Raw genomic sequence first — 8,264 nt, 5'->3', positions numbered from 1 at the left:
ATACTTTGATTTAAGTTTGATTTATTGTAAAACCCTTTAGTTTGATCCAGCATTAATCATTTTACAGAACAAAGAATAATCCCTTCATTGATTATAGTCACTCTAAAAATAATTATATAAAATCTTTTTAATAAACGAGGGTCTCCTGATTTCTCTGGTACGGTCCATGAAGTGGAAGTGAAATAACAATATACAAATACATTAATATAAATAAACTACATACATTTAGAGCCTGGAAAGACTCATCCTCAACCAGCTCCGCCCTATAGTTAGGCCACATCAGGATCTCCTTCAGTTTGTTACCAGCCCCACCTCGAGGCTGAGGATGCCATGATATAACTGCTCAATCGTGCCTACGCCCATCTGGGCCAGCTGGTGAGCACTGTGAGGGTCATGTTTTTTTGTTTTTTTTTTTTTTTACTTTTTCAGTGCATTTAATACATCAGGTCAGTCCTGGGTGATAAGATAAGAGATAACATCAGATAAGATAACCTTTACGAGTCCCACATGTGGGAAATTTCTTTTGTTACAGCAGAAAGTTACACAGCAAAAATTAGAAAACACTGGAATAGGATAAGATGTTAAGAATAAGAATAAGAATAAGGTACTGTACACAATAGACTAGAATAAAATAAAATACTATATACAATAGAATAAAAATCTTGTAGTATTTATAGGAGATGTAAAACCACAGTCACAACAGGGGTTTACCACCACGACACGGACCCCAGCTCAGTGGTGCAGCCTCAGTAATGAAGGTGCTGAACATGGTCCATTTAGACTCAATGTTCCCAGTCTCCCTCTGAATGGTGTCGAAGCTCTGCCAGAGGAGACAGTGACGATCTCAAGGACAGGGACTTTTGCTAGGTGAATTACTAAATTCACTTGAGAAAAAATATAAGTAAGTTAGTATCAACTAGTGGTAGGACTGAGCTAAAGTGCTATCTGGGTCCATCCAGGTCACTCACCACCCCTGGTGGACACGGGTCAAAGTTATATTAGACAATAGAAGGAATAAACAAAAATAAAGCATAAACAAATTTTCACAATTTTCAAATTGTGAGTGGGCAGAGAATTTCTACATGGGTTAAATACATAACAAGACCACCTATCTATACGTCAAACGAGATTAATTACACATGTATAATTCACTATATTGCCACTGAGGTAAATGAAGTGCAGCCTGCATGGTGTAATAAAATGATAAACATTATGAATTAGTATAACACCTGTTAGTTACTTCTTTTCAGGACCGACCTAGTTTGGTTCTGTGGAGAAAAGCACTTTTGGATTTGCTGCCTCAGTTGTGGTCTGGAACCTGTACGTCGGTAAGATTAGAGCTTCCAGTGACTGTGAAGACTGAACCTAACTCAGACAGTTAAAACGATTCTTGAATTTTGATTTAATCAAGATTTTGATGCAAATTGGTGTTACTGAAGCTCAGAGAGGGAGGGGTGTGTTATTTAATTAAATTCAGGCTGGTTTAAATTCATGTTGAGTACCTCCTAAGGAATTGTGGACTGCATTAAGTCCACTGTAATGTCTAATTGGCTAACTTAATCTGAAAATACCATCGCAGATTTGTTTGAACAATGTGTCTTCACGTCACTGATTGTGCTATAAAGGGAAGTTCTCAGACATGCTCTTGGCAGACAGGGGAGTTGTGTGTTCAGTGTTTGCTATTATGTGCTCCACTTTTGTTCTGAAAAACAACTTCAGAAGCCTCTGATGGAGTACGGTTGAGGACCTGGAAAGTCCGAGAAGGAAGAGAAGGAAGTCAGTATGATGAAGCCCCTTGAATGTGTTGAATCTTTCTGGCCAGTTGCTTCACCAAAAGGCAGATCACACGAAGCCCTGTTTAACATCTCGTTTAGAAGTACTGTTAGTTTTTCAAAGAGCAGCAGGATTGTGGGGTTGCAAATTTTAAAGGCTTTGCAGAATTTCTTCAGGCCGGAAAGATGTTGGTTCAGGCTTTTGGAACACAATTTAAACAAAAACACAAAATTTACAGGAGATGCCAACAGTTTTATTGAACATACAACTTAATCAGAAACTTAAAAGAAAGGAAAGACCTCTAGCCTGTTCGCCTTAAGCACATGCAGGCCAAAAGCCAACAAAAATGAATAAAGATGAAGACTCCCGAGGCACTTCTGAGCTCCTTTATTGGAGAGGAGCTCCTCCTCCTTTATTATATAATTATCCATATTTTATCTTTAAACTGATTTAATTCCATCTTAAACTAGATTGATTTCCCCAATTTTGTCAAAATCATTTTCTTAAAAACATTTATCTGTTAAATGTGTTCATTAATGTGTCACTTTGACCAGTCTATGAATTTACACAACTTTGCATTCCTCTATAATATTCAACATTTGTCTTGCATAACTTTCTGGACTTTCTTCCAATTACCTTTTCATCCATCATTTTTATAGTAAGGTCAGCCCATAGGGTCAGGAATAATGACTGTTATGCCAACCTCATAGTAAGAAGCAATTAATACTACAGATATTTTTATGCCTTTAAATCAATTTGCACAGTTAAATGTAAGCTATAAATTTCACAAATTATTCTACAACTTTGGACAGTTTGGACCATCAAAGTGACTCACATATATATAAAATAATTACCAAGTGCATCTTCAAATCCAGTTTCAGTTTCTACCAACCAACATATCACAAACCATTCAAAATGGAACACTGTTAAAGTTACACATTAGTCCAAATTATCCAAAATCCAAATTATTATATCTCAAAACAACAGCTGGGTATCAACAGGTGCCCACATAAAAGCAGTACAAGTTATGATATAAACATAGAGAATAAACAACCTAAGTATGTGGGTCACAAACAATATGAGTAACTGCTTAACATTGTCATTCCCGAAAATATTCCTTTTCTGTATACAAAGCACTTCCCAAATATGTCAAGCCAATGTAAAGAAAATGTAAAAACAAACAAACAACAAAAACAACAACAGGACTTCTAGCAGTGTGCAAGTCAGCGAAAAGTGATTGCAACTGTTTGCTGCTTTAAACACCTTCAAACTGTGAACTTCAGATAAACAACTGGCTTTAATTAAGGCTACCTCATGAACACATGTATTTTTTTTATACAGACAATTCCAATTGTGTTTTTGAGAAATAGTTCTTTTTACATCAAGACACCAAAAATATCTCAAGCACTGCCAATGCCATGACGAAAGAAATGAAGAAACTTCAGCCAAGACAAAGCCCATAAACTATAAAACAATAACGTCAGAAAAAGGTGATAAAGGTGCACAAATTTTATGCTGCAAGACAAACTCTGTTTGTCTTGTCCATGTGTGAAAACAGAAACCGAGCTTCCAAAAACCTTATGAAAATGAAGTTTTGAGAAAGTAGCTGTTCATTGCTTGGTTCTGGGTCACTGTGGTCACTTTCTTCAGGAAAAGCAGGAAAAGTTTCAGTCTTCTGCTTCAGTACAAGTGGGTTTTTGTCCTTACAGTCTTGTTGTGGAAAATCTGAAGTGACAGATTAAAAAAAAAAAAAAGACAACAACAACACATGTTTCAGAAATTACAAGGTAATCTTAACCATTAGCAGGTTCCACATGATAAGCATGTTGCTCAGATATACCAATGAAAGGCATGTTGTGGGGAGAAGCTGTTTTGCTGACTAATTTAAAACCATTTTGGCTGCTCATTTACAAACTCTATGAAAAACACTCTTCTTCTGTGATCGATTTAACTTTGGAATCGTACATTTCTCAAGTGATTTAAACTCTTGTGATGAATCACAAATATGTGATATCAACTACAGACCATCTACAGTGAGAAAATACAGACAATATACAATCAAACAAAACAACAAAATGTTGTCATTTAAAAGTTAAAGTGCAGAAAACATTTAACACTTTACTTAAAATTTACAGGACACTCACTACAGTATTTATGTATTTTTTAGATTAATTATCCATTGCCTGATTGGTTGGGAGAATGGGAGGTAGAACCTTCACCTTTCAGGTCCCTCTTCTGTGGAAACAGCTGCCAGTATGGATTCAGAAGACAGAAACCCTCTCTAGTTTTAAGATTAGGCTTAAAGCTTTCCTTTTTGATAAAGCATACAGATATGGCTGGATGAGGTGACCCTGATTAGGCTTAGGACTTGCCAAAATTCATGACTGTTTCTTCTACTCACAACACCCTGTGTTTACAAAACACAGCCATGCAAATAACCTGTTCTTTTGTCAATTGGCCAAAACCAAGAAGGAAAAGAATTACATGTTTAGTTAACTTCCTGTTATTAAATTTGATATTCACTGTAAGTGCGCCTGCAGGTGCAGGAGCGCAGCACAAACGAAGGAGCGATGACTGCAATTCGTTGGGCTCATTTATAACAATTCTTACCAACATAGGACAGTCTTGCCAGGTGGGCCACTGGGAAGCTAGAAATTTTGGCTTTTGGAATCAGTCAGTTTCCTTATTTCAGTTGGTCTTTAAATTTTTCATGTGCCTCTATTGGGGCTGCCACGATTAGTCAACTAGTCACGATTACGTCGACTTTAAAAGTCAACAACTAATTTAATAGCAAAGCGTCGTTTGAAGCTTTGTAAGATCCTGAAAGATGCAGGAAAAAGTAGGATTTAAGAGTGTAATAATGGACTGAAACAAAAGAAAGCAGCAATGCATCTACAAGGACGCCAGCTGTCGTTAAGTCTGGGAGCCTTCTGAGAAAATAAAAGAGAAGAATTTCCAATGCAAAATCTCCAAAATGGAACAGCCCTTCGATGGCAGTAATAATAATAATGGATACTTTATTGATCCCCATGGGGAAATTAATTGTTTTTCTCTGCATTTGACCCATTCACTCTGTGAAGCAGTGGGCAGCCCACTAAGCAGGCGCCCGGGGAGCAGTGTGTAGGGACGGTACCTTGCTCAGGGGTACCTCAGGGTAGCCGTTAAGTGGATTCGAACCGCCGACCTTCCGATCATGGGGCGACCACTTTACCTACTGAGCTATCCCTGCCCCATAACAGTGATTCACAAGCATCTGAAAAGGAAGCATGTGGCGGCTTCTGACGACGAAGTGGTACAGTCGTCTCAGTAAGGTAATTGGCTAGTTAGCTGCTAATATTAGCGTAAACAGTGAGCTACTTACTCATATTGGTTTCCTGCTTCAGTGAAAGCTGCTCTTCTTCCTGATTGGTGGAGATTTCCTCTTGTTCATCTTTAGTCTGTGGAGGATCTGTGTCCTGCTGGTCCAGACTGGAGTTCCTCTCCTGGCTACAGACCTGTGGGTCATCCAGATCCTCATTTTCCTTACAATCATGTTGCTGTGGGAGGTCTTGATGGACACAACACAAGAAAGAAGTTACACTGTGAGCAGGTCTCTCAGATATGTGAGCGATATTTAAGGTGCACAAATGTTTTAAATATTATCTCTCATGCGGTGAACAGCAAAGAATTCTGTTTACATGCAGAAAGTCATCATTTATGAGGCGTAAAGCTCGCTACTCCAACTTGGTCCATGTGGCCAGTTATGCACATTTTTCATTGTCTTAACATTTTCCTACATTCTGCATACAGTTCTGGGCCAACATGACTTAAATCTATATTGTGGAAAATTTAGTTGTTTTTTTTTAAACAAACAGAAGATTTTAAATCCAGTTTTTATTTTACTGTGCTAACAGAAAACATGTCTTCAGTAAGGTAGTATGCCAGGCGGTAATGCACGTGTCTTTGTGATGTCATCACCTGGCCTTTTGATATAAGTCATATTCACTTCGGTATTATGAAGTCTGTATATTACAGATTCACATACCTATTCTGCTCAGCCGTAATCCAGGTTTACACAACAAATCCAGCTGTTCTCCAGTCCAGACATTAATCCCTTCATCCTCCTGCTTCAGTTCAAGCTGCTCTCCTTCCTCACTGCTGTGGGTTTCCTCCTGTTCCTCTTTAATCTGTGGAGGCTCTGGGTCCTCCTGGTTGAGACTCCTCTCCTGGTCACTGACCTGCTGATCATCCAGACCTTCGTGTTCAACAAAGGGACACAAGAAAATAGTGACTAATGTGATGATAAGAAAGATCAAGAAGGATTAAAAGGGGTCACCTATTGAGAATTTAGCTTATGGTTTCACGGGCTCTTGCATTCTTGCAGATGTTGCCACAGAAACATTCAATCATAGTCATTTGTTCATTGGGTGATGTTGATAACCTTACAGCTGTCTGGGATCTAATTTTTAGATGTGACTGCCAATGATCATCACACACTGTGAATAAACAAAGAAATGAACAGCAGCATGATCTGAATATGATCATGAAAGCAGTTAAAGTATGCTGTTGATACTAATCTTTTAACATTTTACTAATAAATATACACTCACTGGTCACTTTATTAGATACACAATGCTAGTACTGGATTGGAGCCCCTTTCGTCCTCACAGCTGATTTAATTCTTTGTGAAGATTCAGGAAAGTGATGGAAACGTTCCTCAGATATTTGTGGTCTATATTGACCTGAATGCTTCACACAACTGCTGCATATCTGTCAATTCCACATCCATGATGCAAATCTCATGTTCCACTACATTCCAAAGGTGCACTGTTGGGTTGAGACCTGGTGACTCTGGAGACCCGAGTACAGGAAACTCACTGTCATTTTAAGGGCACTGCATATTTTCTCTTTTTTGGATTACTCTCTGTAAATCATACAGATGTTTGTGCTGGAATATTTAAGCAGATTAGAAGTTTCTGAAACACTCAGACCAGCCAGTGTGGTACCAACACCCAGCATACCATATCTCAACATTTCTGGCACCCAGTTTTGCCTTTCTATTTCTTGATCACCTGGAAGAACTAAAGAACTAATTTTATATTACTACTACAATAGCACTTTCCTCCCACTTATTATGGTATATAGATTATGTACAAGTTACTTCATTACTGGAGTTTGTAGAATCCTTAAATGGACATTTTGCAAGTTTATGTTTTACCCTTAATTGCAACACTAAAGAAATTAACTTCCTTGACAAAAAAGTAACAAAAAAGAGAAATCTCTGTACCTCTCTGTACCCCCAAACCTACTGGAATACATTACATTGCAAAACAAAAGAAAATGCTGCACTGATTAAAATAACTCTACTGTAACTGTGGGAAAGGTTTTGCAGAGTATAATTAAAAAAATCTAGCACTAGGTCTGGGTCATGAAAGTTTCCATCCTAGCCACCTCAAAAAAAGCTTACCTGTAAGCCAATTGATTAGCCTTAAATGTATCTGTGAAATTCCAGAACAATACTATGAGAATAAAGAAGAGATGTTGAAAAAAGTTAAAGAAAGAAATTATGAAGGACTTGATAAGATCTGCAGAAAAAAAAAAGGTCGACTCAAAAAGTAGGAAGTTTTATTTAGAGATCAAGAAACCTCCAAAACATAAATCAAATCTTGTCTTCTAGACAACTTTTACACAAACACCCAGGAACATTAAAGAAATCATTTTAAAACATTGGTATAACCTTCAAAGTGATCCAAGCTTATCATTAGGGATTTTTAAAGAACCGCCAATGATAACTTAAGAGAGGTAAAAACATAACAGATAGGCTTGTCAGAGCTTCATTTTCCTTTTAATGTTCCTGTAGGTACTGTATTTTTTATATTAACTTGTTTGCAGGTTTCTGTGTACTTTTTTAGCATGTATTACATTAAGACATGCAGTGATTTTTTACATTGGGGCGATTGTAGCTCAAGAGTTGGGAGGTCGCCTTGTAATCAGAAGGTTGCCGGTTCAAGCCCCGGCTTGAACAGTCTCTGTTGTTGTGTCCTTGGGCAAGACACTTCACCCGTTGCCTACTGGTGGTGGTCAGAGGGCCCGGTGGCGCCAGTGTCCGGCAGCCTCGCCTCTGTCAGTGCGCCCCAGGGTGGCTGTGGCTACAATGTAGCTGCTATCACCAGTGTGTGAATGGGTGGATGACTGGATGTGTAAAGCGCTTTGGGCTCCTTAGGGACTAATAAAGCGCTATACTAATACAGGCCATTTATCTTTTCTCCCCTTTTAATCTGAAGTGGCTCAGTCCAGAACCTATTTGGGCTGTGGCTTAACCAATTTACCAATACCAACCTGTTAAATGATAATTGGTCAACTGCTTTATTTGTGAAGCTGTGATTGGTCTAATTGGAGATTTCTTTTTCTGTTTCCTGATTTTTATTTAAACACAAGCCATTTGACATTTTGCAATGACGCTGATGAAGACTACAAACTGCGTTGGTCACTAAATAAAGCTGTTGCCTATT

The sequence above is a fragment of the Maylandia zebra genome, linkage group LG18 (assembly GCF_041146795.1).
Source record: "Maylandia zebra isolate NMK-2024a linkage group LG18, Mzebra_GT3a, whole genome shotgun sequence".
Taxonomy (NCBI): domain Eukaryota; kingdom Metazoa; phylum Chordata; class Actinopteri; order Cichliformes; family Cichlidae; genus Maylandia; species Maylandia zebra.
Note: the sequence above shows the minus strand (reverse complement) of the source record.